Source organism: Dermacentor albipictus, chromosome 4 (assembly GCF_038994185.2).
Source record: "Dermacentor albipictus isolate Rhodes 1998 colony chromosome 4, USDA_Dalb.pri_finalv2, whole genome shotgun sequence".
Lineage (NCBI taxonomy): Eukaryota > Metazoa > Arthropoda > Arachnida > Ixodida > Ixodidae > Dermacentor > Dermacentor albipictus.
In genome coordinates, this window is record NC_091824.1 from 6,563,203 (window position 1) to 6,581,741 (window position 18,539).

The following is an 18,539-nucleotide window of genomic DNA, read 5'->3' on the forward strand; positions in this document are numbered from 1 at the left end:
CGAAATCGCATCCCTGCACAGAACATACTTTCTTTGGAGACCAACGAAAGCTTTAGGTGTAGAGTGCTGATCCTATTGTCGGACGCCAAGCCCGTCGGCCAGCGCAGTCGCACGAAAACAACTACACAATTATCTGGCGGTCGTAACCCACTACTTTTGGTTCAGTAAAGTAGAAAGTTGGGCTAGTTGGTGAGTGATCATCATACCTTGCTGGTGAAGCAGCGCACAGACACGGACACAGTGAAGACAAAAGGCAGCGAGTGTCGTCTTTTCCTGTTTGTCTTCACATGTCTGTGCGCTGCTTCACCATCAAGGTATGATGACCACTACTTTTGACTGAACAGATTAAGGAGCAATGAAGCTACCCGCGTCACCAAATTCAGGCAAACTTCGACAAGCAAGAAAGCACAAATTGTGAGGGGGGGGGGGTATTTCAACAGGTGATGCGAGTGCACCTTTCTGCCCATTTCAAGACGTGCATTGCACTGCGAGTGATAGTGGCCTCAACGCCCCCTGTAGCGATGGGCGCTGAAAATAAATGCATTTATAATAATAATAAAATAAATGTAATTTCTTAACTCATCACGAATATGTGAAATTGACTAGGAATTTTATTTTCGTTGAATTAATCTAACTGTGTCTCGTTTGAATTAAAAAACGCGTTTTTCTTTCTTCTTTCCCAATGTTTGTTCCCTCCAAACATAGTCGCGCTTCAATCGCTGCTCCCATAAGCCCCCATGCTGATGTCTGTGACAATCTGTACTGAACCGCTTCTCGCCCGAAGCTTCGCGACCTATTTGAATCGACCTTGCGTAGCATATAGAGCCTCGCCCGTCGACTTTGATCTGCGGGCGTGAAATGTCGGCGGTGCGTTTGTGGCAATAAAAGCGTGTGGTGAGCTTCCAAAGGCACTACGGGTCAACGCCGCATGAGCTGCCGGTCAGCGTATAAGAAACTCTTTACAGTAAGCGTACTGCTTGGCGGTAACAGGTGTCCTGCTTGGGTTCAGATTACTGGATACGCCGTCACTTGAACCGCGGCGGCCAGAGTAGGTGAGTACCAGTGGTGCCGACACCTCGGCGGCCAGAAAACGATGCATGTGCCGTGACGAGATATATCGATTTACGCGACAGCATTGCCGGCGATAGGTCATACGGGCGCGTCGCCCCATGACTGTGTTCTTTGCTGGAGGCCGCCACTACGCCTGCCGTGCACGTGCTACGCTATATCTATGCAGTCGATGCTTGTGCAATGTTGTTATGCAACAGCTGGCGCTGTGGACTGGATACCTGGACTTGTTTAATGGTTAATTACTTTGCTGCTTTGCCGTTGCGTATTGGGTACAGATATTGAGTTTTGAATTCTAGGTGCCAAATTCACACAAAAATGTGGCGCTTTTCAACTCGGAATCATATCACATATCCCAGCATCATACTGTATTGCACGGGTATTAATAACAAAATTTCTGGTACTTGTGAAAAAAAAGGGAGACCGATCAACCTGCATCTGTGAGAAAAATGTGCTTCAGGTCCGCCATTGTCCATTATAAAGAGGTACTACCTTGGTATTCAATGTCAGTAACACTCATAACTTATGCATCCTTTTGAGTGAAATAATTTGTCTTAGAAGCCATTCATTGTAATGTATCAGTAAACATCTCAGAGCTTAAGTAATGCATAAGTGCATGAGTTGGGCAAAGGTTTTAGTTTGAGAATAGCAAAGCTATCAAGATATAAAATTTTGGCAAGCTTTGTTTAACAATAAGCTGACCAATATACAAAACCTAATGTAGCAGCAGATGTTCTCCAAGATAAACTTGCGACCAGCTTTTTCGTGTTCAATGTGATCATTGTAGTGTTAAATTTTTCTAATTTATTTCAGGGCTACGGCTGCGGCCGTTTCATTGCCAGCTGTGAGGATGAAGCAGCTTCATAGCCGGAGATCAGACGCCTCCCATCAGTTTCCGTTTTCAACAATAGAGGCCTTGGTATGTTCTTCCCTAGATTTTACTTTTTTTACCCTGTATGTTTTAATTGCCATGGCTCGTTTAGCGACATCACTTAGAGTTATTGGTGTGACACTTGTTCCTTGGGACGTATGCAGGTTATCCCACGTAACTTTACCAAAGTTAAAAAAAAATGCGCATAGGCCACCTAGCTGCACAGAACCTAGGTAATGTTGTTTCGTGTCTCTTGGAAATACTTAGATTTTCTGCAGTATGCCTAATTACCTAATTACTTGATCTATTAATCAAATTCTCCAATATTATAATCAGATAAAAAGTTTGAATTATAATAATGCAGAGCGACGTGAAAATTTCCCAGTACAACTTTCTGTGGCTCAATATGTGCTACATGATGTGTTTCTAGGAGCATGAAAAGAAGCCTGAGAATCCCGCAAAGTGCCTTCTGTGCGTGCGTGCGTGCGTGCGTGTGCGTGCCTGTGCGTGCGTGCGTGTGTGTGTGCGTGTGCGTGTGTATGTGTGTGTGTATGTGTGTGCGCGCGTGCGTGTGTGCGTGAGAGAGAGAGAGACAGCACCTGTGTTGTGTACTTCTTTCAGTCCTCGTCTTTTGCACTGTACGAACATGTCAACCTCGAGTGGCCAGTGCCACGGCAGTTTTGCATGTATTTGAGTGCTTGCCCTGTATAGGCATGTATGTTCCAGTAAGAAAACAAAATACTCAAGGAGCCCAACTTGATGTATTTCGGGACGATGTATAATGTAAATTACTATGTGACAATCAAATAAAAGCTGAAAGAAGACTTCACAGTAGACGTATGCAGGTGTGTGCATCAGCATAGTGACGAAAACCTCGTGCAAGCTTAGAAAAATAATTCATTAGGTTGGTTTCTGTGATTCCTCTCTATCACATTATTATTGCAAAAATGTGCTCCCTAGCATTGCACGATTAAAAACACAGTTCAAATACGTCGTTTGCTAGCACCTTCACATTCATAGAAACATAGAGAGGAAGGGCTAAAAATTTGCTTTACTTCTCTGGCCTTCATTTTAGGTCCTTCCCATGTTTGCCGAGCTTCTTAAAGTATCATAGACTCCTTCCAGGTTTTGCAGGCAGCTTGAGCGCATTGTGCCAGATTGTGGAGAGGCCGCAGACGTGCAAGTTGCAATGTGCAATGCAAGTTTCTTGCATGATGCATTATGCTCAGTACCAATTAGATTAAGTCATCATTTTAGCTAAAATCTGTGTTTTCCAGACAAGGAGTGGGAATGGAAGCACTGTAGCCGCCAACATGCTTCAAATACATTTTCGTTTTTGGATGCAGATATTCATCGGATTCGCTGCGTGGGAGAACCTGATCGGCGTCGCCCATGCGCAGGTGCTGGCTATTCCGGCAGCAAATGTTGGAGGTACCAGCTCGCCCGACGGGTCGACTGAGGACCCGTTTCACTGTGAGGCCACTGAAGCCTTCTTTCATGCCAGCGAACCATGCCTCGCCGAAGCGCTGTCATTTCTGGCTGCCGAATCGACAGACGCATCAACTCTGGCACGCCTTAAAGTAGCTGGAATGGCTGGCGCCCCATCAGTGGGAATGGAAGCACTGCAGCCGCCAACATGCTTCAAATACATTTTCGTTTTTGGATGCAGGTGAGAACAGCACCTAAACTTTTCTGTAAAAAGTCAAACAATGTTTGGCTGATAGTGCTTCCAGGCCGACAGGTGTTGTTACAATTAGCATGTGAATGTGTTCTTGTTTCCAAGCTTTATGTATGTCCGGCAACGTAGAGCTAAACCCTGGACCCCCTAAAGAATATCCTAACCTGTTTAAGAAGGAGTTGCTACAGCTTGTTAAATCGCAACACGGCAAATTTGATTATAAACACGAAGAAGTAATGACTGCCTTGAGTGAAGTCAAAGCGGCTCAATATTCAATGGAGCAACGAATAGCCGATATCGACAACAGGCTCTCGGCAGTTGAACAATGCATTGGAACATCTGATGGCCAACTGGGTGAAAGCCTCGTGCCGCAAGTGGTGGTATTGAACCAACGGCTCAACGAATTTGAAGACCGTTCACGTCGCGAAAATTAGAGACCTTTAGCTCAGCTGGTTTACGTTTCGTTCCGCTCGCGGTCTCCACCGCTGCGCCAGCGGAGCGGCACGCGAAAAAATTTTTTAGCGCGGCGGATCACTCACCCGCCCGAGGGGAGCGTTCTGCTGCCCCACCTAGTGGTCAGAATAGGAGTTACTGAGAAATGAATTTGGATTACGCTTGTTTTTAGAATGCAATATGAATAAAGGGAAAATGAGACATCCACCTGTTCGTAGCAATTGCTACAAAGGAAGCCCATACGGGTTCCTCGAAAGAAAAGCCTCATAGCTGAAGAAAAATTCGTCCTGGTCCGGGACTCGAACCCGGGACCGCCGCCTTTCTGGGGCAGCCGCTTTACTATCTGAGCTAACCAGGCGGCTAGCAGGTGGCAGTGCGAAGTCGAATTTGTCGACAACACGAAGCAAAGGCAAGAGTTTGACGTAGTAGTTCTGCGGAAACCCACCTTGCGGGTTTCCGCAGAACTACTACGTCAAATAATGCAATATATGTTGAATAAACGTATAATAAATGTTCTCAGCACATTATTTGTTAATAATGTACTGAGTTTTGTACCGGTCAGCGCCGCAGTCGCCGTCGTCGAAGCAGAACTGCCGGTGTTCATGTTCGGGGCTGTCATCTTGCATTTCCCATACACGCCCGGGCGCGCTTATGCACGCTCGCCGCTGCGTATACCCTCCGCTGGGGAGTGCTTTCTAGCGGGCGTAAACGCTGCTCCGTAAAACCGCTGGCCACCTCAGCGTTGTGCGCATGCGCAGTCGCGTCTCCGCTCGTCCGCTGCACTCCGCTGGCCGTAAAGCCGCTGGGCTAAAACTCTCTACCTAATATTTCATGGGGTAGCAGATACCACTGCGGAAACTTGGGCGCAGTCAGAAGAGAAAATTTGCTCGGTTTTAAATTCAGCATTAGGCATGAACCTTAATGAAATCGATGAGCGGGCCAATTATTGTCAGATTTTTATCGTCTAAGCTAAGGGAAACGATTCTTTCTTCTAAAAGTAAGCTAAAGACAACTGGTGTTTCCGTAAGTGAAGATTTTTGTAAGGCAACTAGAGCTGTCAGAACTAAACTGCACGACTTTTGCAACGAAAGCGGTCAATTTTTCACTGTGAAATACAACAAGCTATATATTAACAAAAATGTTATATTTACTCTCCTGATAACGACAGTGTCTGTGAACTTCAATTGGGCAATGTTCCCTGCACTGCTGAATTATCGTCCACTGCTACTAACCACTATTCTGAAGCGTCTTTTTCTTAACAGAAATTAGGCACCGGCCACGCAGCCAACCATGTCGTGATTTCTCTTTTTTTTTATCGAATGTGCGAAGTGCAGTTAATAAACGTGACGCTCTATTATCTATTTTCGATCCATGTGCCGCTGACGCGGTTGTATTGACCGAGACTTGGTTGACCGATAAAATTCTTAGCGAAGAGCTGTTCCACTGTTATAAGAATTACGTTGTTCACCGTCATGACCGCAACCTAAAATCAGGCGGTAGTGTTTTAATTGCCGTCGCCGACAATATAGTGTCTTATAGGATTCCACTTGCGTCGTCTTTAGAATAGATTGTGTTGGTATTGTTATAAACCACCAAAACACATTGCTTTGTGCCTGTTATCGGCCGCTAAGTGCACCATCTACTTTTTGCGATGAACTGCATGACACTCTGAATTTTCTTGTTTCAATATTTCCACACTCACCCTTGCTCCTTTTAGGCGACTTTAATTTCCCCAAAATAGGGTGGACTTCGGTATCGCCCTTTGTTGTCGGTACGTCAACAGAAAATCAATCTTTCCTTAACTTGTGCCTAAACTTTATTAACTTGTTTCTACGCCAACGAGAACTGGCACTACTTCATCTAACACTCTAGACTTGATCCTTGTCACTGAACCAAACTTAGTACATTCTTCAACTTGTTTCCATGGACTAAGCGATCACTGGTTTTTGCATATTCTTTGTAACAGGCCCCGTTAGATGTCAGAAGAACAATGCAAAATTTATTACAGATTATGCGAGCGGGGATTACACTGCAATTAATTATGAGCATGCAGTATTCATTGATGGCTGTATAGCAGAATTTTTCAGCCGTACCGTGGAAGAAAATTGGAACTTGCTTAAGAGCAAAGCCACGTCCCTTGTCGCTAAATTTGTGTCACTGCGCAGACTTTTCGGAAAGAAATGCTCTCCTTGGTTTTCCACGAAACTAACAAGACTGTCAAACAAGAAAAAACGCTTTTTCCGTGTTGCAAAACGCAGTCAAACATCTACTCGTTGGAATGATTATTCTAGTGCGCTCCATGCTTATCGTACCGCAATAAAAGAAGGGCAGGATGTTTTTTTAATATCTATCTACCTTCACTCCTTTCTACAAATCCGTCAAAATTTTGGATCACTGTTCAGATAAAAGAGAAAAATATCATATCTCTTACAGATACGGATGGTAACGCCATGAGCAATGCAGAATATTGCGGTGTCCTAAATGACACTTTCGCGCAATCTTTTTCTATTTCCTGTGTTGATACAGTGCCGCACATGCGCAAAGATTTTCTCCCATAGATCCACTTGTCAATTTTGCGGGGATGTTGAAGTTAATTGAAGATTTAAAACTATCGTCTTCCTGTGGTGCCAACGAAATAAATTCTAAATTTTTGAGGAATACTGCAGTCTACTCCTCTATATTTTTTATGTACCTTTTCACCCAATCTATTGAGTGCTCAATTTTGCCCGCAGACTGGAAGGTGGGGAAAGTGGTCCCTCTGTTGAAATCAGGTAACCCGCATTATCCTATCAATTACAGACCCATTTCACTTACCAGCGTGCTTTGCAAAATCCGTGATCACGTAATATTTTCCAATCTTGTCTCATTTCTTGAATCCAACTCTTGCTTCACTTCATCTCAGCATGGGTTTCGCAAAAACTACTCCTGCGAAACACAACTAATATCGTTTATACATAACATTTCTTCCTCTTTAGACAAAGGCCAAGTCAGTGACTGTATCTTTCTAGATTTTGCGAAAGCGTTTGACAAGGTGTCTCATCATTTAGTGCTTTTTAAACTTAGTACTTTTAATATTGACCCTAATATTCTGAAATGGATAGAATATTTTCTCAACAACCGTGCCCAGTTTGTAACAGGTAACATTTCCGTATCCCCGCACTGCGCCGTGAAGTCAGGTGTTCCTGAAGGCTCCGTTTTGGGACCGTTATTATTCCTAATTTATATAAACGACTTACCTGAAATAGGTAATAGTTCTATTAAACTTTTTGCTGACGATTGCGTTCTATACCGTGAAATACCTAATCAGCATGATAACTTTATGCTTCAGAAAGGTCTAGATAACATTTCAAAGTGGTGCTCACAATGGCTAATGTTCTTAAATCCGAATAAATGCAAAATTATGTCTGTCCCACGTCGCTCGTGCTCACCAACTCCTTTAGGCTATATTATCAATGAAACCAACCTTGAGCACGTGACTTCCTATAAATATCTTGGAATCCAGCTAAACAGTAATCTTTCGTGGCATGCGCATATCGAATATATCACGAACAATGCAAACAGATCTCTTGGCTACATTCGCAGGAATTTCTCAAAAGCCACACCCCATCTGAAGTTACTGCTCTAACAAAACACTAATTAGACCGAAGCTAGAGTACGCGTCATCTGTCTGGGACCATGGTCAAAAAACACTAGCAGGTAAAATTGAGTCAGTTCAGAACAGGTCAGCACGCTACATCCTTTCTAATTATTCCCGCACATCTAGCGTTTCTTTAATGAAGTCAAACCTTGGCCTTATTAACTTGCACATTCGAGTAAAAATTTCCCGTCTCTGCCTTTTTCAAAAAATGTTTTACCAAAACAGCTCACTTAAACAAGGCTTGATTTCAGAGCCTGCGTACATGTCGTCGCGTCTTGATCATCGACTTAAAGTGTTCATTCCTTTCTGTCGCACAAATTTTTTCTCTGTCTCATTTTTGCCGAAAACCAGTGCCGAGTAGAACCGCCTTCACCCCTCCATCGCCTGCATCAAGGAGGCATCATCTTTCAAGACTGCAATAACTGATATATGTTATGAATTTATCACCTTAATAGTATTAATTGTTTGAGCATGTACTTTTTATTATTATTATTGTTCGCAGCCCCTCTGTAGCGCCCTTCTGGGCCCTGAGGGTACTGTAAAATGAAATAAAATAAATAAATTAAATATATCAATGTTTTTCGAAAGAACTGCACTTTTTACGAGTTGCTCATTCTCTAAGTCTACTGTTTGGTGTTGTAAAATGTATGTATGTTGGACAGCATAGTGTTTGGCCTTCAGCTGAAGGTGGCGTGTTTGCATGTGCGTAAAGCTGCAGTAAGTGATATGTGAAAAGATAAGGGCTAATACGATACAGCCATGCAGAAAAATATACATGTAAGCAAACTGTTTGATGCAATCTGAAGAAAAGTAAGCAAAAATATAAGAATGTGCTTATATGACTAACAGTACCTATGTTTCAGGCGCATGGCCTTCTACCGCCATATTCCATACGAGAACATTATTTACCACTTTAAAACTATTTGCGCTGTTTATGTCTAACTGCTCTAAATTCGAAAATTTTCATTGCACTATGACGGTTTTGGCCGTGACATAAGTCAGTGCCAGAATTAAATTTATAGTTGTGGCCGTCCTATGTGTGATAACAAAAAACTATTTTGGAACCTGGTGACTGTTATGCAGTATGCTTAGTGTCCGTATTAGAACAGTCACTTATATTTTTATTGTAACCATGTAGGAAGTATGTATGTACACATGTCGAAGCCATGGACTGTGTAATCTTAATTGAAGGTGTTATTGTGTGGAGTAGGTGTTTTTGTAAGCATTGTCTAGAATTTGCACTAAAGGTGTAGTGGAGCCAAGCGGAAATGTATTGTTAAGACAAAATGGCTAAAGTACATTCTTAAGTCTTAAGCACATTTGGATGACTTTACAGCATGTGGTAAACCAAGAATGGGAACTGAGGTGCTTAATTTTGTTCATAATTACCATATGGTACCAACATGCAACGAAGACAAAAGAGGAAGAAAAGTGAAGTGCACCAAAGGGCAACTCGCTCCTGATGGGAGCAGCATTCACATCTGCATGATGCATGCAATCTTTTAGTTAGAGCAGCAGCGGTCCGCCTGTTCACTTTGTTGCACAATTGTATTGTTTATGTACTAAGACTGGCCCTGGAAGTGCTAGGCAGTGCCCCTCGTGGCATTGGTGCTGCATGCAGCACATCCTTCTAACCAAAGGTGTCATGTATTATGTGAACCTAAGTTCTTTTGAATTCATCTAACCCACAAAAGTTCCATTTGAAAGGATGTGCCCTATTCGCCACCATTGCCATGAGATAGCACTGGCTGACAGTCACAGGGCGAGACGTTAGCCTTGCTCAGCTATTATGCAAAACTATTTTACATACAAAAGTGGTAGTTAGTATGCATGCCAAAAGCCTCACAGAATAAAATTTGTTAATTTAATAAACGATTATTATTTTGCTTTAACTCAGGATGCATTTCTATCTGCGCTGCACCCTGTGGCTGACCACTCCAACAATCTCGGCAGAATCGTTACACAGGTGTGTTCTTTTGTGATTCTCAGTGCTGATATTTTGTAGTTTACGTTCGATGTAAATGCACAGATCGAATGAAAGACAGGTTAAAACATGAACTCACAGGCACTGTATCCCAACGTTTGTTAGGAAGGAAAATCTTTGTTACATGTTGTCATTATAGCAACGCAAGAGAGAGTGTGCACATCAAACCACCAGTACCTAGCAAGCAACAGCATTATACCGCAGAAGAAGCCAAAACATCACGTGGAAACCTACACTAAACTAGGGACTGTACTAAGATGTTTTGGAGGCTTAAACTATTTCTGAGGTTTTTCTGTCTAATTGCTTGAACTGAACTGACGTGTCCTGCAAAACAGTGTGCATTCGCATTTGACACAATCTCCAGCAAAATGTGAACAAAGGGCTGCCATACTCTAAGGGCCTACTATTGAAGTAGCAACCAGTCTTCCCAGTGTACTGCAGCCTCAGGAAAATGAAATGTGGTACACTGCACCACATGCACACACAAAAAATTTTATTCCACAAGCTTGTGCAGGACTGGGCAACTGGTGGTTTGTTCGTGACCAAAACAACTGTGTACATCAAGACTGCATGGGGAAGCCACCATCTTTTTCAGTCAGTGCAACAGTCCATAAACATGGATTTCCATGAACATTTTGTCTGCCACACTTTTCTATGTCGTTTTTTTTGCACTCTTGCTTTGATGGCTGCGAGACATTTCAGGCTGGCTGAAGAGACAGTGGTAGCCTAGTAGCTTGCCTCGCAAAGTTATTTTAATTTTTAAGCGCCAGCTTGCTTTGGACAATGCTGAATATCACATCAAAAGGCGCGGGATTATTGACACCATTAGAATGACTTTGAAAGAAGTTTATGAGGGTTATTTTTTAACTCTGATCTGTCTGCTGAGACCAAATCATGTCAGCTTTTAATGAAGCAATGTTCAGGCTCGAAAACTGCAAGGCTGTGTGGGTACTCAAACACCATCATTGCTTCAGCTAGCTGAAGTTGCTCCATGATATCAAGGCAGAAGCAAATGACATGGCAAAGGAAAGGTTGGTGGACAAAGGACTCTTGGTGACAATGTAGGGTCAAGGGCTCTCGCGCTAAGAAAGTGTGTTCCTGATACAGCGTGAATATAGTGTTAATGCTGAAGAACAAACTGGCACAGTCTGCCTAGTCCTACACAAGCACGTGCACAGAGAGTGATGCCTGTAGACTTTGAGGGCCACCACTGGAGGGATCAGCTGCTATTGCTGTGACATAGAATGTGGCATCAGATTACTATAGTTCACACCTTTGCTGCAGCTCGCTGGCTGGGCAATTGAAGCCTCGATTGTAAGGTTGAAAAGTTTCAATTACAAGGCAGCAATTTTGTTTCCAACTCTTACAGCATGGTTCACTACTCAGTGCTGCAGTACTGGACGTATTCGACCAAACCTGGTGCCAGTTCTCACGAGTACCAATGTTCACAGCTGCCGCTAGACACTTAGTTGATAAAGTCACTGAAAATGAAATATGGTCATTGAAAGAGACATGAAAACGATGCACACAAGGCTTGTAGCGTGCTCACTTGGTATGACATCAGTCAAAATACCCTGTGTAGAGATGCTGGCAGACGTGCAGCAGAAGTGTGGTTGAGGAGACAAAAATATAAGCTGTTCATGTTCCACATATAACCGACAGATAATAAATCATTGTTCATCAAGAACTCTGGCAAAAGGGGCAAGCCACACTCCCCACGACGAATGCTATGAAAACAGTGCTGTTATTGCAGCAAAATTGTCTACAGCCCTTTTGTGAAAGATCATGTCAACTGAATAACAGATATTAAAGCATCAAGTTGGTCCAATAAAAGCATTTGTTACTCCACACACCAGACTGGGACGTAAGGTCTAGGTTGTTTTGTAGCCAAGATGCCCACAAGCAATGCCTAAAACATGTAAACACCTGGAAGTAAATGTGATTAAACTGCTGCCATGATTAAACTGCTGATTAAACTGTATAACACTTCACAGATGGTACCATACAATATTGCTTTCTATGCCACGGAAAGATTCCAGCACGTGGGGGCCACAATTCTCCTAGAGGCCAATACAGACACAGGGTGCCAGCAAGCATAGACTAAGGATTTTTTCATGTGCATTGATGTAGTCTACCACATTTAGTTTTCTTGGGGGTACAGTCACATTGGGGTAACAATTTTCTGCCTGCATATTCATCGCAGGGAGCACTGCAGCCAGCTAAAGCGAGTTTCTTGTTCGCACCTTGCCAAAGATGTAGATTTGACCTATTTTTCTAGGCACATTTGTTGGGTTCAAGAAAGAACACAGAGTAACCTAAGAAGAACTTTATTTCTTCTAGATTTAGGGCGTGAGGCCATGTGTTAACCTTTGTTTTAAATATGTTACCAAACCTAGAAAGATTCTTTCTTGAAAGTCTTCTCATATCAGCTCGATGCACTACCCGTCGTTTTCATTCTGAGTGTTCCAGTCGCAAGGAAATCACACATATATTTTGATTTCAGCAACTCTTGTGACATTACACAATTTGTTTTCATGTTGCAACCAAGCTTATCGTTTAAACATATGCCTTTCTTAGAGCATGAAAAAAACATCCTACATGAAACAAGGCAAAAATGGCTGCTTATGCATTTGTACGATATTCCAATTGAGATGGGTGAAAAGTAATAAAATGTTCTACTTTCATGATTTTTCTACCATGCGTAGAAATTTTCCTAATAATAATGAAGCAAAACTTTTTGCACTAGCCTATTACAGAAACAAAAAATGACAAACTGAGCTCTTAAGGGAGCTCACACAGGGGCCCAGTCCGTGCGTGTCTTCTTTTCTAGCGCAGCCGCCGCTGCACATGGATGTGAGCACAGCTGAGCGCATCTGAAGCCTGCACACCCTGTTCTAGACGTGATATTCTGCGTGTAGAAAGAGTGGAAATGCTGACATGGCATGACATTATGTGCACAGTCTTCGTACGTGTTTAGTACTGGGCGCTGCATAATCTTTATTTTCAGAGATGCATGGAAGGTAAAGAGAGGGAAAGCATTCACCTGCACTACCGGCACCTTTCATAATAGTGTCGTCCCACTGGGTGTGACAGTATCAAAGAGGACTGAGTGGATGCGAAAGCAAGGCTGGGTTTGCTTCATACTACCTATGTGAAGGTATCGTTAACACCATGAAACCATATCTTTGGTCGCTGGCTCTTAAATTCAATTTTTTTTGTCATTCAGATTTGCTTTTTCTGACTGCGGCCCTTTCCGAGGGAAAACAATCCATTTGCGAATTTCATTACCGGTACTTGAATAAACGGTGGAATCTCAGTACAACAAACCAAATTGCTGATTTTAGTGGATTCGTTATGTTGGGGTTCCTTTGCACATGCCTCCAGAAAAAGCCAACTATCGTCTGCTCAGACTCCCCCTCGCGCGTCCATGTAGGAATAAACTTCATTTTGCTTGGCCATGATGCTTATCGGTGTAGTAGCTGTCTTATGTCCACCCTACACATTTTGTCGGCTACCCAAAAACCTAAACGAACAGCTGTATTTTGGTTATGTTCCTTCACTAATCAAACAAGCATGTGTTTGCTAGGATCCCCATAATATTGAGTTAGCTGGTATGCTTCAATGTATTCAAAATAGGGCAGTTAGATTTGTAATAGGAAGTCATAGTAAACGGCTTTGTATTACTGAGAGTAAGGGTAAGCTGAAATGGCAGGATTTAAAAGACTAGAAAATCTCTTCAATTAAAGTCATTTCACAGCATATACTGTTCCAAACAAATTCCTATCAGGCTATCATCATACCTCACAAGAAAGAGATTACACTAAAAAGGTTTATTAATTTCTTTTTACTTATAGGTGATGCTTCACATTATTTTTTCCTTGGACCAAAGGAACTGCAAGGGTTTTCCACCTGCAAATTTTTGCATAGTTTTCAAAGATAATTCCCTCTCTGCTTTGTGTGATTGATTTGAATGTAAGTTACAATACACAGAATGTATATCCCCCCTGCAACGCCAGTAGAGGCGAAGCAGGTACTAAATGAATAATCACAAAAGAATTTTGCAGCAGGCAAAAATGGCATGTGCAATAAAGATATGCATAGATGTCTCGTCGGTGTTGCTATCAGACAAGAAATTGTGTTATCGAGGGACTGAACAAAATAACTAAACGTGTGCTTGCCAAACCTTAGCTGTCATTTGCACCTTGATTGTGACTTAGCTACCAAAACAAGTTTGTTTTGTCTTGTTCTTTTTCTGTTAAAATGTACTTTATTCTTTCTTTACTTTCGTTTGGGTTTTTGTACCTATATCACGTGCACATGTGACCAATAATGCCGTCTGGAAGTTAGTGGTTGTTGGTATTTCTCAGTGCCTGTCGTTTGTTCAATGTGTGTACTAAAGTAAATTGAGCACCAACCAGTATAAACCAGTGTGTTGAACTTGTTTTCTTGTTTTAGTACGAATGATCTGACTGGTTACGTGCCCAAATAAACAATTAAATTATGAAAACAAAGTTCATCAGAACATGACATTCGTTTGACCCATATTTACCCTATTTCAACTGCAGAACCCACATGTTCAGGCATGTAGATTTAAGTAGAACAACTCTTTTTGCGATTATTAGTTCTGAATAGGTGAGAGCAGTGCTAAGGACGCAAAGTCAGTCCACGTAATAGAGAAATGGCATGGCGCACTGTGCACTGACTGATAATTGATCTGTTTTTCCAACAGACAAGCAAATATTCAGTAACACCTTGTCAAAGCCAAGAAAGCACATAAAGAGGCAGGGGGTGGACACGTACAAATGTGCCGTGGTTGCAGGTCTGTTAACAAGCATGCCACTTTCCTGTAACTTCAAAAACAGGTGCTGCGCTGACACATTCGTATGTTTTTTTTATTTTGTGGGATTTGATTAGTTTCTGGGTCAATAGTTGCTGCTTTCGCTAACATGTTTCACTTGTGAAATTCAGGCCGTCATCTGCACTGTTTACAGTGTATGTACCCTAATGGTCACATTATAGTGGTGCTTAATTGTGAAGGCTCTCATTCAAATATAGACTTGTCTGGTCTACATATGCTTGTCTAAATGCCAAAGCAAGAAGATATACTATGTTTGTGTCGGAAGGAAAGAAACTGAGGCTGGTGTCTATTATTGCACATAAATCTACGCTTAGTTGCGCTAACATTTTTGCATAATTTCAACAACTTATTTGGTGCATTTCTGTAACATTCACACTCTGGCTTATCCACATAGGTGTAAAGAATACAGGCAAAAAAGTAAAGTATTGCAGTGGATTTACCTAGCTCTTCATTATTGTAACTTTGGCAGCGTTTCTTTTTGGAAAAGCATATACTCAAAAGCATATTTTGACCTACTAGGCTGCTGTTTGTGAGGCTTTGCAAGCACCACTATAATGTGACAAAAGCAAGCAGTATGTGGCCATTTGGTTACACAAATTCTGGTGTAATGACACCACAAAAAATAAACGATGAAAGATATGTACGCATATGACACAAGCACCGGATCTCACTTCAAGCTTTAATATGAGGAAACAGGCAATATTTAATAACACGTGTAGACATGATATGATATCTGTTAAAAGAAATTTTTTTATGCAGTGCAACTAATGGATCACTGATACATTTGTCATTTTTAAATGTTACAAGCCACAATTACCTTGCATGTTGTCAGGTTGTAATACCTCACTACAACGCAAGTTTTGTTGGACACAAGACCGCAGTCGAATTCTTTGCAGTATTTAACATTGTGTGAGAGGGGGTTGTTTCACACAGATGACTCATACTCCCTCAATCACCCTGATTTCCCATTAATAGAGCATCCCATCAGGTGCATTTTTCATCCACATACATTATTTTCTACGACTGCTTCCTGCTTTGGTTTTTTATAGCGTTTAGAAAGCATTCCAAAGAACTTAACTATTTGTCTGTTCTAAAATTAAATCTGTTGTCAGCCAGTGCTATGTGTCATTACTGTATACGCCCTTACTTCGTCAGTGTCCTTCGCGTTGTTCCCAACTAAATATAAATCACCAACTAACCATTTTTTTTTCAGATTATGAAGAGAATACTCCTAGTATGTATCTCATAAGAAAATGTTTTTTTTTTCAATTTTAGGAAGAAGTCCGGCTGACCCTAAGCCTAGTGTGAAATGAAGAAATAGCACTCCACATCAATTCATGTCTACTTGTCGCCATAGCCAGTCTGTTAGCTTATTTTTGGTTCTTCCTATTGAATTCTCAAGAACGGTACCAACTCTGTCATTGAAAACAAATTTTTACACTTGGGGACGCAGCCATGCACAGAGCTTTTGAGATCATTAATATCTTTATTTTTTAAAGAAAGTGCAGCTCCTGCGTGGAGCAATAGGCTGAATAAGACAGTAAATGAAAAGATGGCCACATTAGTCATCAACAATTGTCTAACAAAGAAAGTCTCCAGCTGGAGCCAACATCTTTGCAAGGGAACCAAATGGCTCCAGCCTGAGACATTTGTTGTTCAACCTGGCAAGTCTCCTTGTCGAAATATTTCCTCTAGCCTGAGACCTATATCCGTTCCACCACCCTCGACCAACAATACGCCTATACATTCGGCAACCCATGGCAAGGTAACAAATTCACATTCAAAGAAGGGGAATGTAGTGTGCACCCTGAAAGGTAGCATGAACTGTATATTATAAATGAAATGTAGGTTTGCTATGCAATTATTTTATTTTGATGCCCATTTTATAATTGGACAGCATGATTCCTCAGAGAGAATAATAATTCGAAGTTCACACAATTTCATCCCTCTATATCCGTTAAATCTGGCCTAGTTGCTGCACTATCAGCCCCGTCTGCAATTGCATAGCAATGTTTTGAGTATGCATCCCATTTCAAAAGAATAGTTAGGCTTCTACCTCAGAATGTCTGCTACTGCGTTGCAGACCGAATTTTATATCTAGGTGGTGACTGTGATGCCATGTGCTTTTTAAATAGACCAATATGCTATTTGAAGTGCAATTAAATGCAATCTCAAATGACCTCAGCTCGGGGGATGACACTATTGGAGGCCAATGCGGTAAGGAGGATTTGCTTTATGAAAACAAGGCACTGAAACGTGAGAAAGCATGAATCATTTTTTCTAAAGATGCTACTATTGGATATGATCATGGAGGGTACTTGTTTGCGGCTGCATTTGCAACATGTCACGTTGCTGGCTTTATATATTGCACTGGGTACAGTGAAATGTTGCTGCTTGCACAATATCAGCTAAACATGGTAGGAACTTTAAAGTGTCCATGCAGAACACAACTCATCCACTATTATGGACAATAGTGGAATGTCGATAAATGAAAATCGCTTTTAAGCGAAACTGCCGCTTAAACAGGACACCATCTTGATGGTTGGTTGGCCCTCTGCAATGTCTCTCAGTAAATAGAACGCCTGGTAAATGGAACCAATTTCTCTGGCCCCTTGAGGCTCCATTTTAAGAGCGTCTACTGTAAAAATATAGGGGGGTTCCTGTTTGGAACGTTCGCGAATCTAGTCGCAAACAGAACCGCACTTCAGTGGGAGCGAAATGCAAAAGCACCCGCGTACTTAGACTTATGTGCATGTTAAAGAACCCCAAGTTGTCCAAATTAATCCGGGGTTACTCACTACGGCATGTCTCATAATCAGAAGGTGGGTTTTGGTTTGTAAAATACGATATTTTTAATAGCTTGCTCGGAAATACAGCCCAATAACTACACTAAATTATGTAGGTTGTTTGTGTGATAAGTCCCAATTTCTTAATTTACTACTTTGTCATTTATTATATTTGTGTGCTAGTCCATGCAAAATACCACTGATCGACCTCATTATATAAGCCATTGTTAATTTAGAATGCCTTAGTGAAGGAACTTAAACTTACAGCACAAACACCTAAGACGGACCACAAAAGGAAGATACGACACACACTGGCGCTAACAACTTCTTTATTTCTTCGTCGTCGATGCAATATAAACCCTAGGCCACACAACCGCGCAGGCACTCAGATTACATTACCAAGTTCTGCCGAATTATCACACACGCAAACGTAGGAAGTAAAATTCAGATGGGTGCAGGGACAAATATATCTCACTGATGCAATTACTGCCTTGCCTTTTTATATTTGGTAGGCCTCTAAGGCAAGCCGCGCATGCTCATTCTTGCTTTTGTCTAGAATCTACGTCCCACAAAGTTGTGCCTCACAATTGTCGCAAGAGTTTATATGCGCAACAAGGTGCGCTCCTCTATCTACACTCTTGTTTATTTTTCGCGCATATTCCCTGAGTTGATCATTGACGCAATGCCCTATCTAGCCAAGCTATGGCTTACCACATGAGAGTGGAATGGTATAAACCACGCCGACAGCGCGCGACACGTATGAAGCACCATGCCGAATTTGGCATCCTCCTCTGCTCTCTCCGAGGGTGCGGGAGCACAGGTTTAAACGCTTGTTCGGCGCAGAAAACGCCAAAGAAACACTATGCCTGCAAGCAGCTTTCTGGAGTTGATAGATGAGCTTATGTGTTTAAGGGACCACCAGAGAATATGTGCAAAAATTAAACAAGAATGCAGGTAGAGGAGTGCACCTTGTTGCGCATATAAACCCTTGCAACAATTGTGAGACGACTTGATGAGACGCCGATTCTTGGCAAATGCAAGAATGAGCATGCGCGGCTTGTCTCAGAGCCCTACCACATAAGAAGGCAAGGTGATAATTGCATCAGTGACATATCTTTGTCCCTGCACCCATCTGAGTTTGACTTCCTACATTTGCATATGTGATAATTTGGTAGACCTCTGTAATCTAATCTGTGCGCCTGAG

At 42.0% G+C, this 18,539-nt stretch overlaps 1 protein-coding gene and 1 long non-coding RNA gene across 2 annotated transcripts in view; one reads left to right on the top strand and one right to left on the bottom strand.

The window, feature by feature from the left end:
* LOC139059024 (collagen alpha-1(II) chain-like) overlaps positions 1 to 18,539 on the bottom strand; it is a 1,291,347-nt gene that overhangs the window by 1,205,837 nt on the left and 66,971 nt on the right. The window lies entirely within an intron of this gene.
* LOC139059582 (uncharacterized) lies at positions 923 to 3,409 on the top strand. Its single transcript, XR_011514212.1, has 3 exons — positions 923 to 1,052; positions 1,882 to 1,987; positions 3,286 to 3,409. It is a non-coding gene; the product is annotated as an uncharacterized lncRNA (long non-coding RNA).